This window comes from Salvelinus alpinus, chromosome 7 (assembly GCF_045679555.1).
Source record: "Salvelinus alpinus chromosome 7, SLU_Salpinus.1, whole genome shotgun sequence".
Taxonomy (NCBI): Eukaryota; Metazoa; Chordata; class Actinopteri; order Salmoniformes; family Salmonidae; genus Salvelinus; species Salvelinus alpinus.
This window is the reverse complement of record NC_092092.1, coordinates 46,204,191-46,221,654: the sequence shown is the minus strand read 5'-3', so window position 1 is coordinate 46,221,654 and position 17,464 is coordinate 46,204,191. Positions and strand designations below refer to the sequence as shown.

The window sequence follows — 17,464 nt, the reverse complement described above, 5'->3', positions numbered from 1 at the left end:
ACGGACAAAATGGTAATTGGTCCACCCACATAGACAGCGTGGTGAAGAAGGCGCAACAGTGCTTCTTCAACCTCCGGATGCTGAATAAATTTGGCTTGTGACCTAAAACCCTCACCAACTTTTACAGATGCACAATCGAGAGCATCCTATCGGGCTGTATCATCACCTGGTATGGCAACTGCCCCTCCCTCAACCGCAAGGCTCTCTAGAGTGTAATGGGTCTGCACAACGCATCACTGGGGGCAAACTACCTGCCCTCCAGGACACCTACAGCACCCATTGTCACAGGAAGGCCAAAAAGATCATCAAGGACAACCCACCTGAGCCACTGCCTGTTCACCCCGCTGTCATCCAGAAGGGGAGGTCAGTACAGGTGTATCAAAGCTGGGACCGAGAGACTGAAAAACAGCTTCTATCTCAAGGCCATTAGACTGTCAAACAGCCATCACTAACATAGAGAGGCTGCTGCCAACGTACAGACTCATATCACTGGCCACTTTATTAAATTGATTTAATAATGGTATCACTAGTCACTTTAAATAATGCCACTTTAATAATGTTTACTTATCCTACATTACTCTTCTCATATGTAAATACTGTATTTTATACCATCTATTGCATCTTGCCTATACCGAGCGGCCATCGCGCATCCATATATTTATATGTACATATTCTTATTCCATTGTGAATTTGTCAGATTACTTGTTAGATATTACTGCACTGTCGGAACAAGAAGCACAAGCATTTCGCTACACTCACATTAACATCTGCTAACCATGTGTATGTGACCAATAAAATGTAATATTAATTTAGTTCTCTTCTTTGACTGACTATGTCTTTGTCAAGTAAATGGTCTGTTTCAATGTGTTCTCCTATTATTCTGCGTCAATGTCCCTCCCTGCAGCTGATCAACATCTGCTCCAGCGATGGCCAGCGGGTATCCGAGGCAGTCTCAGCGGGCTGTCTGCTAGTCGGGGGTCCACTTGTGGGTATCCTTGGTCTGTCCTACACCGCTTACTTCCTGGGACCCACTGCACTGGTTGGATCAGCCATCTTCATCTTCTTCTATGGTAGGAAGTTATCCACATACTAACAAAGGAATGCACGCCCTATGAAAGTGCTGACTAATAAAAAAAATCTGAACTGATGTTGAAAGGAAAGTTACACACACCACTCTCCTCTGACGGTGTTTATTTAACTCAGAGGCATCGTAGTGCTACCTTAGCTTCATACAGTTGTAGCTTATGTATAAGGTTAAGTTACTGAAAATATTGTAAAGGTAAACACCATTATTTTGCCAGCAGTTACCCCAGAAATGTTACTTGGAGCATGATTACTCTGAAATTCTCACTCTCAGCACTTAGTAATTCATGAATTGTCTTTCCTGTTTATGGTATTAGTCATAAACATATTTCCAATAACTGTAAAAACTAAAGTGAAAGTCCTTCACTTCAGACTGTTATTCTTTACAACACAACCTGTTTGTTCCCCTTAACTTTCCAAAACTCCTCCCCCAAAACTCTCCTCCTGCCAGCCTGCCAATCTCCTGTTGACTTTGTTGGCCTTCTTAAAAATTCATGAGCTTCAGTCGGAAGACTGCCTGTTGGGGACCTTTGTATTGATGTGGAAGCTGTTTATAGTCTGTTCCCTGCAGTAACCCTGCCGTACAGCTGATTCCCATGGGGCTCTGGTCAAAAGTAGTGCACTAGGGAATAGGGTGCTATTTGGGATATACACTGTGTCTGCTTTCATTTCCCCCAACTGTCACTCAAACTTTCCTCTGTTCTTTCTTCTCTCCATCCATGAAAGATGCCGGCGTGCGTCTCACAGCGTAATTCCGTAAGAAGTGTGTGGTAGTGACTGACCGGCGCGTGAGGCTCATGAACGAGATCCTAGTCTGTATCAAATTCATCAAGATGTACTGCTGGGAAAACGCTTTCGCTCAGAACATCCACAGTGAGTGATTGGTTGCACATGCACACACACACACACAGCTTGTATTTCATTTCTTTTTTGGTCAGGTCACTTGGTCAGGAAAAACACAAGGCCCGAGTCATCACGTTTATGGCACGGGGCCTGTGACTCAGCAAAAATCATTATAAATGACTCACTTCCTGTTTTGCATCTGGGTTAAGGTAATTATTATTTACTGACTGAGAATGTGCCTCTTCTTCTATTTGTACCTCCTTAATTTGACTCATATTGACATTTTCCTCTCGGTTAGGCCAATTCAATTCCAGTCAGTCCAATAAATTCAACCCGTTACCTGAAACACATTAGTTTCAGGGAGTCCTCCAATCATCAATTCAAATTAGACTCATCCCAGCAATTGATCCGGCAACTCCGTTCCCATTAGATTCCATTGGCTTAGATTCCCTCCCTGACCTCCAGCATTACGCAAGCCCTGATTTAGTCCCTGCGCCCCAAGGTTAACTTTATAAAAGTGTTTAAAGCTCTTTGATACCTAAAGACCTGCAGAAGGTTGTTCCACTTAGAGGAGAGTGAAGAATTAGAGGGTGCCATTTCTCACGAGGCTCTTCCTTACATTGTTGATAAGAAGCGTTTGGTGCTTTTAAACATGACTGTAATTAGACAGGTGGGACTCATCCTCATATCAGCTGACCGTTTGGATGATGATGATAATAATAATAATCATACCTATTATTATGATAATTAATTAGACGTTCATCTTAAGAGACACCGGTTGTTTAATATCAAGAGTTGTGATATCATTCTCTTCATTAGTTATTGGTCATTGACATCCATATTACGCCTGCTGATAAAAATAGACGGCAGGTAGCCTAGTGGTTAGAGCGTTGGGCCAGCAAGCGGAAGGTTGACAAAGGTTGATGAAAAGGTTGATGAAAAGGTTGATGAAAAGTTCCGTTATAGTCCGTAGAAACATGTCAAACGATGTATAGAATCAATCTTTAGGATGTTTTTAACATAAATCTTCAATAATGTTCCAACCGGAGAATTCCTTTGTCTTCAGAAATGCAATGGAACGCAAGCTAACTATCACGTGAACGCGCATGGTCAGCTCGTGGCTCTATGGCAGACCTCTGACTCAATCCCCTCTCATTCGCCCCCACCTCACAGTAGAAGCATCAAACAAGATTCTAAAGACTGTTGACATCTAGTGGAAGCCTTAGGAAGAGCAATATGACCCCATAGACACTGTGTATTCGATAGGCAAAAAATTAAACTACAAACCTCAGTTTTTTTTTGGTTCTCAGGTTTTTGCCTGCCATATGAGTTCTGTTATACGCACAGACATCATTCAAACAGTTTTAGAAACTTCAGAGTGTTTTCTATCCAAATCTAATAATCATATGCATATCCTAGCATCTGGACCTGAGTAGCAGGCAGTTTACTCTGGGAACGCTTTTCATCCGGACGTGAAAATACTGCCCCCTACCCAAGAGAGGTTAATTGTATAAAACTGAACTATACCTGACAAGAATGAGTAGTTTAGGTTAATTTCCCAACCTTTGTGGGCTCTGCCTGTTAAGCAGCAGAAGGGCGCATTTGCAGATGTACTGTTAGCTGATAATGTTTACTTTGCAAGCCTCTGGTTATATTATATACATAAATATATGCATATTCTAGCTTTTATGGCTGAGTAGCAGGCAGTTTAATTTGGGCACGCTTTTCATCCAAAATTCCCAATGCTGCCTACCCTAGAGAAGTTAAGGCAGCCCCCCCGCACCTCTCTGATTCAGAGGGGTTGGATTAAATGCAGAGGACACATTTCAGTTGAATACATTGTTGGACAACTGACTAGTTATCTCCCTTTTCCAACTGTAATGTGTTATCTAAGTAGGATTAAATCTGACAACACTGCAGAGAGTCCCTGGAGAATAATTTGAAATGTGTTCAGAAGAGTGGAGTCATGTTGTACTTTCCTGGAGCACTAAGTAGCCTTAGCTGTTTGAGGGGTGAAAAATAAACCTTGTCTTGTAGTCAGAGTGCACTGAATGGACTGTTGAATGAAGCATCCTGCACATACAGTACCAGTGAAAAGTTTGGACACACCTACTCATTCAAGGGTTTTTCTTTATTTTTACTATTTTCATTGTAGACTAATAGTGAAGAGATCAAAACTATGAAATAACACATATGTAATCATGTAGTAACCAAAAAAGTGTTAAACAAATCAAAATATATTTGGGATTCTTCAAAGTAGCCACCATTTGCCACGATGACAGCTTTGCACACTCTTGGCATTCTCTCAACCACTTTCATGAGGTAGTCACCTGGAATGCATTTTAATTAACAGGTGTGCCTTGTTAAATGTGGAATTTCTTTCCTTCATAATGCGTTTGAGCCAATCAGTTGTGTTGTGACAAGGTAGGGGTGGTACATTTACATTTAAGTCATTTAGCAGACGCTCTTATCCAGAGCGACTTATAAATTGGAAAGTTCATACATATTCATCCTGGTCCCCCCGTGGGGAATGAACCCACAACCCTGGCGTTGCAAGCGCCATGCTCTACCAACTGAGCCACACGGGACCACACGGGACCTTCTGGTATACAGAAGATAGCCCTATTTAGTAAAAGACCAAGTTCATATTATGGCAAGAACAGCTCAAATAAGCAAAGAGAAACGGCAGTCAAGACATGAAGGCCAGTCAATGCAGTTTCTTCAAGTGCAGTCGCAAAAACCATCAAGCGCTATGATGAAACTGGATCTCACGAGGACCGCCACAGGAAAGAAAGACCCAGAGTTACCTCTGCTGCAGAGGACAAGTTAATTTAGAGTTACCAGCCTCAGAGATTGCAGCCCAAATAAATGCTTCACAGAGTTCAAGAGACACATCTCAACATCAACTGTTCAGACGAGACTGCATGAATCAGGCCTTCATGGTCAAATTGTTGCAAAGAAACCACTACTAAAGGACACCAATAATAAGAAGAGACTTGCCTGGGCCAAGAAACACGAGCAATAGACATTTGACCGGTGGAAATCTGTCTTTTGGTCTGATGAGTCCAAATGTTTTGGCTCTAACTGCCGTGTCTTTGTGAGATGCAGGGTAGGTGAACGGATGATCTCCACATGTGCGGTTCCCACCATGAAGCATGGAGGAGGAGGTGGGATGGTATGGGGGTTCTTTGCTGGTGCCACTGTCTGTGATTTATTTTGAATTAATGGCACACTTAACCAGCATGGCTACCACAGCATTCTGCAGCGACACACCATCCAATCTGATTTGCACTTAGTCCCACTATCATTTGTTGTGTAAGGGCTATTTGACCAAGAAGAAGAGTGATGGAGGGCTGCATCAGATGACCTGGCCTCCACAATCACCCGACCTCAACCCAATCGAGATGGTTTGGGATGAGTTGAACCGCAGAGGGAAGGAAAAGCAGTCAACAAGTGCTCAGCATATGTGGGAACTCCTTCAAGACTGTTGGGAAAGCATTCCAGGTGAAGCTGGTTGGGAGAATCCCAAGAGTGTGCAAAGCTGTCAAGGCAAAGGGTGGCTACTTTGAAGAATTTGTTTAACACTTTTTTGGTTACTACATGATTCCATATGTGTTATTTCATAGTTTTGATGTCTTCACTATTATTCTGCAATGTAGAAAATACAAAAAAATTAAGAAAAACCCTTGAATGAGTAGATGTGTCCAAACTGTTGACAAGGTACTGTACATTTAGGAGATGTATACATACATGAACACAAGGAGGGCAAGACGGGCACTTGACTTGGACAGCTGCAAATGGCCCACAATTTTAAAAGTACATTTTATACCATTTATGACCACGAGGCCCAACTTGTCTCTTTTATTTCTATCCATGTCTGTAAGTGTGTCTCTAATGTTGTTTGAGGATGAAAAAAAAGTACAGTGCCACACTAAGTTCCTGAAAGACTCTAGTGGTAATACAAGATGAGCTCACTCTCTTCTTTCTGATCCCCCCCCCCCCCCCCCCCCAGAGGTGCATTCAGAGGAGAGGGGGATATTGGAGAGGGCTGATTATGTTCAGAGTGATGATTTCTGGTGTCTGCACATTCACTCTACACATGGTTTTGGGTTATGACCTCACTGCAGCCCAGGTAAGCCCCTCTGTCAATAGCTTTTAAAGAATAAAGTGCTTTTTCAGGAACTGAGTGCTCTTTTCATAGCCTTGAATAGCTACCGGTAGCGTTTGTTGATGTTTGTATAAAATTCATAGAAAGCTCCCTGTAGCTTTTAAAGAGGTGGAATTTCACTAAATGAACTATACTGCCTCCTCCCTCTGTTGCTCCTTTCGGGCCTTCACCGTTGTCGCAGTCTTCAACTCAATGACCTTTGCCCTAAGGTCACACCCTTGGCTGTACGAGCTTTATCAGAGGGTTCTGTGGCAGTCAACCGATTTCAGGTAGAAAGAAGACAGACGAGATCGTTGTACAAAAATTGGGAATGATTGTGGCACTAAGTCCGCTAGCGTTCAGTCAGCAAGGACTGTTGTCAGCACTTCAAAATGGACATATTATTTAATCAGCTCCTCATGCAAATATTCATTGTCCATCTTATCATATCTGTGTCAACAGAGACTCTTTTTGATGGAGGACCGAGAGGTTGTGATGGCCAAAACAGACAACCCTATGAATTCAGTGGAGTTCCGTGATGCCACGTTGGCTTGGGAGAAGGCCAAAGCTCCCGCCAAAGCCATCACTGTCCACAAGAAGAAAAGAGGCGGGATGCGACGTGTGCTGCGCAAGGAGAAACTGAGCCTGTATATCATTGCAGAGAAGGTCAAGGGGAACAACGAGAGTCCCAACGGACAGAATCTCCTCACCCACATGGAACAGGAGAGCCCCCAGAGCACCATCTCCTCCACCCAGAGCTCCACCATCCGCCCGCTGCTGAACAAGACCCTGCATCGCATCGATCTGTGCGTCAAGAAGGTAAACGGCTCATTTACAAATATACACATGCCCAAACACACTCTAAAGCATCGAGTCACTGGCACTGGACAGATAAATGGATTTAGCCTGCAGGCACTTTCAAATATAGTAGTTCAACTCAGGAAAAAAAGAGAACGGCTGAAAGAATAGACAATTAGAGGGAGTCAAGGTTGTACCACAACTTTGCACTTCTTTCATTTGAAATGGACTGAGTGCATTTCAAGTACAGATCTATACTATTACATCACTGGTATCATTCTAATCTGCAGGGGACGCTGGTAGGAATCTGTGGAGGTGTGGGGAGTGGAAAGAGCTCGCTTCTGTCTACTCTACTGGGACAGGTGAGGATCTAGATCATTGGCCTTCCAATTTCACCAGCTTACTGGGGGATTCCCCTACAAACCAGACTTGTTTGATTAAGCCGGAAATGCGCACTTTTGGGACTATTCCATTGGTTCCGTTGTACTGGGCAAATGAAGTCAAACGCTGCTCAAGTATTTCCCTCTGGTGAAAGTATTTGACTTTTGGCCCAGGTCAGCTTTACCTCTAGTATGTATTAACATGAGTCTTATCCGTGGTGTTCAACAGATGACCCTGCTGGTGGGCAACGTGGCGGCTTTGCCTATGTCGCTCAACAGGCCTGGATCCTCAACGACTCACTGAGAGAGAACATCCTGTTTGGAAAAGAATATGATGAAGATAAGTAAGATTGATTTTTTTTTTTTTTTTTTTTTTACCTTTATTTAACTAGGCAAGTCAGTTAAGAACAAATTCTTATTTTCAATGACGGCCTAGGAACAGTGGGTTAACTGCCTGTTCAGATTTGTACCTTGTCAGCTCGGGGATTTGAACTTGCAACCTTTCGGTTACTAGTCCAACGCTCTAACCACTAGGCTACCCTGCCGCCCCGATTGATTTTGTGTATGTAAAATCAACAACTCATTTTCTGTAGTCCATGACAAGCCACATTTGGATGTCATGGTTTGATAGTTTCACATTGACAGGGGCCAAAGACATTTGTAACTCAGGCTTACTCATTTCTCTCAACAATGACTGTTTCCCTCTCATGTTAACTCATGCCCTTGGCTGTGTTTCCTTATTAGGTATAATTCTGTGCTCTATGCCTGCTGCCTGATCCCTGATCTGACAGAGCTGCCCTATGGGGATATGACTGAGGTATGTATCAGACCTCTATTACATCTCTCTGTTGGATATCCTCTCAATATGAACGATGGACACACTGTACAATACATTGACCTTACAGTATACCAAAGTAGCAGAAAGTGGAATAACTATGTACAAGGCTAGTAAGTAGTACATGCGTTTATAGATGGAATGTTTTGGGGTGCACTGTAGTATTTTATGAGAAAACACAAGTGGTATGTAACTATCTTTATGTCCTTATCTGTTCTGGCCTATGATGCCCATGTATTGAGAAATAATCCTTGATACATTTTGTCAACATTGTCTCAATGTTCTCATTCTAGATAGGGGAGAGGGGTGCCAACCTGAGTGGCGGGCAGCGCCAGCGGGTAAGCCTGGCACGTGCCCTGTACAGCGAGCGACTCATCCTACTACTAGATGATCCTCTCAGTGCCATGGACGTCCACGTGGGCTCTCAGCTCTTCCACAACGCCATCCGAAACAGTGTCCAAGGGCAAGACCATCATCTTTGTCACACATCAGCTTCAGGTAAAATGAGCTTCTGATCATCTGAATGATGTGAGATACAGAATGATTTGCAGCAAATAAGTGACTTGTGTAATATGTCGACACGATCGGAAATGGTTTTCTTACTCCTGTATAATGCATTCATGATCTGAAAGGGCTTTCTTAGCTAGTCTCTTTTGTATATCTTTGGGATGCTTAATCTGAAAGGACTACTAGTGAAAGGAAATTAGAAAAACCCTATCTAGACTTTGCTTTCTCCTATATAGATACAGTAGCTCAGTGATCATTGTGCAACTTGAGCTTTCACACAAATCTCTCATTGACATTCATGTATTATGGCTAAGTTAAGGATCACAAGAATTTGGCCCGAATAGAGAGAGCTGAGGAAAGGGAGCCATATAGAAATATAGAGGAGCATACTATATCCCAGGATTCTACAACAGGAGAATCATATATATCACTGGTGTTGACCCTCTCTCAGTACCTGGCAGAGTGTGACGACGTGATTCTGATGAAGGAAGGGCAGATTGCACCCAGCTCATGGGAAGAGACTGTGACTACGCCACCCTCTTACAGCAGAAGGTAATGCCAACCACGCAGCGCACGTCCAACTAGCCTGGTCACATATCAGGTCGCAGTTGCAAATGAGAACTTGTTCTCAACTAGCCTACCTGGTTAAATAAAGGTGAAATAAAATAAATAAATAAAATCTGATCTGGGAAACAAACTGATCTGGGTCCAGGCAAGTCCAGCTCCAGCTCTCCTTTATGTAAAAACACCTTTGTCATCCCTCTTTACACAATGACATCGTACATCCATCCTGCATAATTCATGAGACAGGAGAAGCCAAGCGGGTGGCTTGGAAATGTTAGCGCATACAAGGCCTTTCATTATTTATGCATGCATTGATTTACCGGTGTCGCACCGCTAAAGACCCTGTCACCGATATCTGTTTAAATTACTTACTGGCCATTGTTATGGCTTCGCCGTGATTTGTGGGGTCTTATGATGTAGCTCTCTCTGGCTTTCTTTCCTAGAACCTGGTGACAAAGAACCTGAAAAATAAGGAGAAGGAGGGAGAGAAAAAGGTTGAGTCCACCGCAACTGTTGCTAAAGTCGCCAGACCTCCGATGGAGAAAAATAATGGATAGAATGTGTTAATGTGTTCCCTCCAAAACAGTTGGCTTGAAATAAGGAAATGACTCACATGGGTCTCTTTTTTTTTTATTCCTTTCTTTCTTTCCTTTCTTTCTTTCTTTCTTTCTTACCTCCCTCCCTTCCTTCTTCCCTCCTTCCTTCCCTTCCGCCCTTCTTTCCTTCTCTTTACTCTCCAGACCAGCTCATGAAAGCGGAGGAGAAGGGCTCTGGCGCCGTGGCCTGGGATGTGTACAAGGCCTTCATCATAGCAGCTGGAGGCCCTTATGCCTCATCATCAACCTCTTCCTCTTCACCACCGGCTGCATGCCTTCAGTAACTGGTGGCTGAGCTACTGGATCCGCCCGGGCAGCGGGGCGAGTTTTTTTGTTTTGTTTTTTGCACTGGATCCAAATGATCATCCACTGGATTCAAATGATGATCCACTCGATCAAAATGATGGCCTTACACACAGACACACAACTAGGATCAGATTACCATACCCCCAATCCTTATTAGTAACATTAGAATGAAAAAAAATTGGCAAAGGGCAACTTCTGCCTACCTTGAGAGGGACGTCTCAGTATACTGTAGAGGCTATGTCTACTGCAAGAAAAACAACTTCTGCGCATCACTGAGTTGTATTGGGGAAAGCGAGAGCATTAATCTTAACACGTGTAATTAAAAAAGAAACGCGGTAAACATAATTAAAACAAGGGACGAGCCACCGAAAAACAGATGTGCTGCAAAGCTGTCGTCCATGTCAGATTTGAAGAATGCGTTTGGAATTGCAACATCATTCGAACGGCTGCTTCTTTCATGTATTCTGCCTTGGATTCAGCACTCAGCTGACTCTGTTTTATTTATCTCAGTCATTAGATATAAATTCAGTTTTTTCCGAGGCGGCCCTGTGTGTGTTTCCTTCATGGGGATTTGTTGCTCCATCTGCTCTCAGAACACATCATTAATCCTGGACGACAAAACCAATGAAACGGTGGCAGCGTTGGCAAACGATAGCATGAGGCTCAACCCTCATGTTCAATACTACTCAAGAGTTTATGTGCTGACCATGGGAGCCGCTCTCTTCCTGAAGACAATGAGGGGACTGGTGTTCGTCAAGGTAAGCATCTTGCTCAAATGTCTTTTAGAGTGGTTCTTGTGGATTGTTCTCCCATCTCGATGTCCTGACCATTCATTGGCCTGTCAAAGGAGAGTGCATCACTGAGTCCTTCCCAAATGGCACCCTATTGCCTGTATAGTGCACTACTTTTGACAAGAGCTCATAGGGTACCATTTGGGACGTAATCAGGTGATTCATTCATTGATTTACACTCAGGCCCTTTCAAAGGAAAGAGGTGCAAAGTGGTTGTGGTAGAACCTTGACTCCGTCTAATTGTCTTATTCTTTCAGCCGTTCTCATGAGTTGCTCTACTATAATTTAAGAGCCTGCAGGCTAAGTGTGTGTGTGTGTGTATCCCAGTCCATTTGGATACATGTCCCCTTTTCTTTGCTAAACTTTTCTGACAGCCCATTACCGAGGTCATGTCCCCACGTAATTGTGTGCAACTAACTTTCCAAAGATGACTAATCTTTTTCTTTTTTTTTTACCCCTAGCTGTGACGTGAATGTGTGGGTGTTGGATATTCCGTTAATAGATTTACTGTTTTCTCCTGCCCAAAGTAATTTCTGTACAATTGGCCAGACGTTTTTCATTGAGTTAACTTAGACATAGGGTCGTAACCTTCTGTGTCAGTCCGCCAGTCATTAATGTATGTATGAGTATTTGACAGATCGGCTGACACAAGAAACATTCCACTTGCTTAACAGCACAGGGACCAGGCCCGGCGCCAGGAGGCAGTTGAAATCCACAATGGGGAAACATTTTCCGTGGCTCTTGCATTTGAATTAAATTGTATTGTGCTTGTATCATGCGATACCACAATAAACATCAAGTTCAAATGCAGAGACTCCAAGACCATTGAGTGCTTTTGAAGTGACAGGTTGGCGTGAAATCTGTAGGCTAATCTAATTCACCCATTACAAACAGCCAATGTGAATGCAGCCCTACACAGCTGTTTTACCAAAATAATGCAAACTAAATGCTGAAAGTAGTAGCCTAGTTGTTTATGCATGCAAACAAAAATGCTGAATTGCAGTTTGGCTTAGAATACTGCGAATGCGAACAAATGATTGCCAACAGAACAAAACAGAGGTACCAATTTAAGCCTCGTAAACAAAATATCAGATTGATAAAGGCATGACACAATCTATATTTAGGCTAGTTACATTAACAGTAAACAAATGCAGTAACCAAAAGGTGAATGGAGATCCAAATAACCAAAGCATAGCCTACAGCCTACTACAGTGAGACGTAGCCATGCACTGCTGTCTTACCAAATAAAAAGGCCTATGGGACTGCCTCAAACACGTAAAATCATGGCGCCCATGAGTTCAGCAACACGTTGTGATATGGCACAATACACTTCTGTGGATCAAATTCCACCCACGTAATCAATTAAACAATGCCAGCCTACCATAAACAAGTTTCCAACACGTACAGTTCCACAAAAAACAACTAAGAGAACCATAATGATGAAATGCACCATTATGCAGTTATACCCAGGGGCGTCATTTGGGTCCTTGCATTTGAATAATATTAAATGATGCTTATCACTCTATACTAGAGCTGTTCCGGTGACCGCCACACCGGCAGTCATGAGTCATGACCGCAGTAAAATTCCACGTGATCGTTGAGTCATGGTAATCTCCTGTAATGCACTCTGGACATGCTTTAGTAGTATCTTACGACCATCAGGTCCTAATGGGCTGGTACTCAGGGCTCTATTGTCCCTCTAACCACTCTGACATCAATGCAAATTCAATCGAAAATCACTTTAAAACTTTTTTTTCTTTATTTAAGTTCTCATTTACAACTGCAACCTGGCCAAGATAAAGCGAAGCAGTGCGACACAGACAACACAGAGTTACACATGGGATAAACAAACGTACAGTCAATAACACAATAGAAAAATCTATATGCAGTGTGTGCAAATGTAGTAAGATTAGGGAGGTAAGGCAATAAATAGGCCATAGTGGCGAAATAATTACAATTTAGAATTAAACACTGGAGTGATAGATGTGCAGAAGATGAATGTGCAAGTAGTGATACTGGGGTGCAAAGGAGGAAAAAAATCAATAACAATATGGGGATGAGGTAGTTGGGTGGGCTATTTACAGATGGGCTGTGTACAGGTGCAATGATCGGTAAGCTACTCTGACAGCTGATGCTTAAAGTTAGTGAGGGAGATAAAAGACTCCAGCTTCAGTGATTTTTGCAATTAGTTCCAGTCATTGGCAGCAGAGAACTGGAAGGAAAGGCGGCCAAAGGAGGAGTTGGCTTTGGGGATGACCAGGGAAATATACCTGCTGGAGTGCGTGCTACGGGTGGGTGCTGCTATGGTGACCAGTGAGCTGAGATAAGGTGGGGCTTTACCTAGCAAAGACTTATAGATGACCTGGAGCCAGTGGGTTTGGCGACGAATATGAAGCGAGGGCCAGCCAACGAGAGCATACAGGTTGCAGTGGTGGGTAATATATGGGGCTTTGGTGACAAAACGGATGGCACTGTGATAGACTACATCCAATTTGCTAAGTAGAGTGTTGGAGGCTATTTTTTAAATGACATCACCGAAGTCAAGGATCGGTAGGATAGTCAGTCTTACGAGGGTATGTTTGGCAGCATGAGTGAAGGAGTCTTTGTTGCAAAATAGGAAGCCGATTCTAGATTTAATTTTGAATTGGAGATGATTAAATGTGAGTCTGGAAGAAGAGTTTACAGTCTAACCAGACACCTAGATATTTGTAGTTGTCCACATATTCTTGTAGTTGTCCACAAGTCAGAACCGTCCAGAGTAGCGATGCTGGAATGGCGGGTGCGGGCAGCGATCGGATGAAGAGCATACATCATTGATGTATACAGAGAAAAGAGTCGGCCCGAGAATTGAACACTGTGGCATCCCCATAGAGACTGCCAGAGGTCCATACAACAGGCCCTCCGATTTGACACACTGAACTCTATCTGAGAAGTAGTTGGTGAACCAGGCGAGGCAGTCATTTGAGAAACCAAGGCTGAGTCTGCCGATAAGAATGCGGTGATTGACAGAGTCGAAAGCCTTGGCCAGGTCGATGAAGACGGCTGCGCAGTATTGTCTTTTATCGATAGCGGTTATGATATCGTTTAGGACCTTGAGCGTGGCTATTGGTGTTTTTCATAGTCAGTAGAAAGGCCTCTTTAGTGTCCTAAGTTTTCATAACTGTGACCTTAATTGCCTACCGTCTGTAAGCTGTTAGTGTCATATCGACCGTTCCACAGGTGCTTGTTCATTAATTGTTTATGGTTCATTGAACCATAAAGCATGGGAACAGTGTTTAAACCCTTTACAATGAAGATCTGTGAAGTTATTTGGATTTTTACGAATTATCTTTGAAAGACAGGGTCCTGAAAATGGGACGTTTCTTTTTTTGCTCAGTTTATTTGTGAAGACTCGATTAAATTGATGGGTGAAAATTTGATCAATTGTTGAGAGAACAGCTGTGCAGCCAGAGGCAACCAACAGAGCGCAAGCTTATTTTTTTGTGACTTTCTCAAATCAATAGCCTATAGCCGCATCGTGCATCGTTTTGATCTCTAAGACATTGAGGTTTGTATCATTCACAATTAAAGTTGCCAAATAACTCTAAATCTAGTGTAACGGCTGATGTCCTCCTCTTCGTCTGAAGAGGAGGTGTAGCAGGGATCGGACCAACACGCAGAGTGGTAAGTGTCCATGTTTTATTAAAATAAACAATACAGAAAACAAAATAACAAAGAGAAATCTAACCCAAAAACAGTCCCGTGTAGCACAAACACTAACACGGAAGACAAACACCCACAAACCAACAGTGAAAACAGGCAACTTAAATATGGTTCCCAATCAGAGACAATCCAAAACACCTGTCTCTGATTGAGAACCATATCAGGCCAATTGACAAACCTAAACATAGAAACACATAACATAGACTGCCCACCCCAACTCACGCCCTGACCATACTAAATAAAGACAAAACAAAGGAAAATAAAGGGCAGAACGTGATATCTAGTGTATACAACCTTTTTCAAACGATCACTTTTACGTTCAACATAGGCGTTTCATATGCGCACTCTCTCCGGAATGGGAAAAATATCCTTTCTGTTTTATTCAGCGAAGTTCAATTATATTCTTCTTACTATAAAATTTACATTTACATTTACATTTAAGTCATTTAGCAGACGCTCTTATCCAGAGCGACTTACAAATTGGTGCATTCACCTTATGATATCCAGTGGAACAACCACTTTACAATAGTGCATCTAACTCTTTTAAGGGGGGGGGGGGGGGTTAGAAGGATTACTTTATCCTATCCTAGGTATTCCTTAAAGAGGTGGGGTTTCAGGTGTCTCCGGAAGGTGGTGATTGACTCCGCTGACCTGGCGTCGTGAGGGAGTTTGTTCCACCATTGGGGTGCCAGAGCAGCGAACAGTTTTGACTGGGCTGAGCGGGAACTGTACTTCCTCAGAGGTAGGGAGGCGAGCAGGCCAGAGGTGGATGAACGCAGTGCCCTTGTTTGGGTGTAGGGCCTGATCAGAGCCTGAAGGTACGGAGGTGCCGTTCCCCTCACAGCTCCGTAGGCAAGCACCATGGTCTTGTAGCGGATGCGAGCTTCAACTGGAAGCCAGTGGAGAGAGCGGAGGAGCGGGGTGACGTGAGAGAACTTGGGAAAGTTGAACACCAGACGGGCTGCGGCGTTCTGGATGAGTTGTAGGGGTTTAATGGCACAGGCAGGGAGCCCAGCCAACAGCGAGTTGCAGTAATCCAGACGGGAGATGACAAGTGCCTGGATTAGGACCTGCGCCGCTTCCTGCGTGAGGCAGGGTCGTACTCTGCGAATGTTGTAGAGCATGAACCTACAGGAACGGGTCACCGCCTTGATGTTAGTTGAGAACGACAGGGTGTTGTCCAGGATCACGCCAAGGTTCTTAGCACTCTGGGAGGAGGACACAATGGAGTTGTCAACCGTGATGGCGAGATCATGGAACGGGCAGTCCTTCCCCGGGAGGAAGAGCAGCTCCGTCTTGCCGAGGTTCAGCTTGAGGTGGTGATCCGTCATCCACACTGATATGTCTGCCAGACATGCAGAGATGCGATTCACCACCTGGTTATCAGAGTCATATAATACAAAATCATATAATATAAAATGTAATGGGACTTATAAGTATATCTTGTCAGCTAAATGAACACGCCTACAGTCTATGGCATGGAGCATAGCCATCCATGTAGGCCAACTCATATTCTGTTTTTCAGAAAAATATTTTTTTTCAATATCCTAATGTTTCTTTAGACCTGACTAAAATAAATAATGGATTTATTGTGACGTTATTTGCAGTCAAATTACCGTGAGACTCGGCAGTCTTGTGTATGACAATAACCGTCTGACAAAATGTCATGACTGCCACAACTCTACGCTATACCACAATAATTTCAAATTCCTAGAACATTGAGTGTGAAGTGACATGTAGGCACAAAATTGCTGTTGCGCTCTATCAGTACCATGGACTATAGACTGGCTAAGAATGTCATTTTGCCATCCCATACCCTAGGTTTTTGCTGAAATTATGCCACTGGCTATACCACCAAGATATGGATAGAAAACCAACCAGCTCGATTTTCTTCCCTTTTCAAAAGAGTTCCAGCCTTCCTGAAGCTCTGTGGAACTTCCTGTGGAACTTCCTAATCGATCATAACGTTCGCCCTGAAATCTTCTTGTAAGATCCCCCTCAAATGCCAGCTGGATTAGTTGAGCTTTCCTCGGGTATAGCATGCTTCTTCTGTCATGACTGAACACGTTTGTCAAAGTGGGAAATATATTCTTGCATGTAGCTGTGTACGCCCCAAAAGTCAATCCATGTGTCAGTGCGGTCAGCACGGTTGGCATAGTGGAAAAATGCCCAGAGTATCGTTGCAGGATATCAAGTGAAGTCCATTTGTCCTCATTGGAGTGGGCGATGTCAGTCTACAAAACTGCCGAGCGACACTAAACTCAGCTTCCGTCAAATCTGTTTTGTTTCTTTCACCTTTTCCACATCTTGAAAGTCATGGAACTTTGGGTCAAATGCTCACAGGGCCTCCACAAGTTGGCTGTTGTGTTCGCTGAATTGTTCTGACATTTCACCAATGTTTGCATCCAAGAACAAGCTAGCTAGCATTAGCAACATAGCATATGTGTCATATGAGTGTTCGTATGTGTACATAGCTGTGTATGCTGGCAACGATTCTCTAATCTCTACTGCTATTATGTTTTGCATTTGTTGCGTCTGGGTGTTAGGTAAAGCTTTCCTGAGTCCCGACAATCTGTTTACCAGAGTTATGACCGTTTCGATGTATTTGTTATGTTTATGTTGTGTCTGGCAGTGCACTGTTCGGGCTGCCTCGGTGCTCCACGACAAGCTATTCCACCTCCTCATCCTGAGCCCCATGCGCTTCTTTGACACGACACCTCTAAGCCGCTTCTCTCGTGACATGGACGAGGGTGAGGAACCTAATGATTTGCCTTGACTTCATACTCAGCGCAATGAGGTCCCCATACAACACAGACAATCTGATCGTTGTTGTTTTCTCTCTCCCTCTCTGTATCTCTTTCTATCTCCCTTTCTCTCTCGATCTCTTTGTCTATCTCTCTCTCCCTCTCCAT

The 17,464-nt window shown here is 43.4% G+C and overlaps 1 pseudogene; it reads left to right on the top strand.

Moving 5' to 3' along the window:
* The window catches only part of LOC139580250 (ATP-binding cassette sub-family C member 5-like), a 53,580-nt pseudogene that overhangs the window by 20,183 nt on the left and 15,933 nt on the right, over positions 1–17,464 (top strand).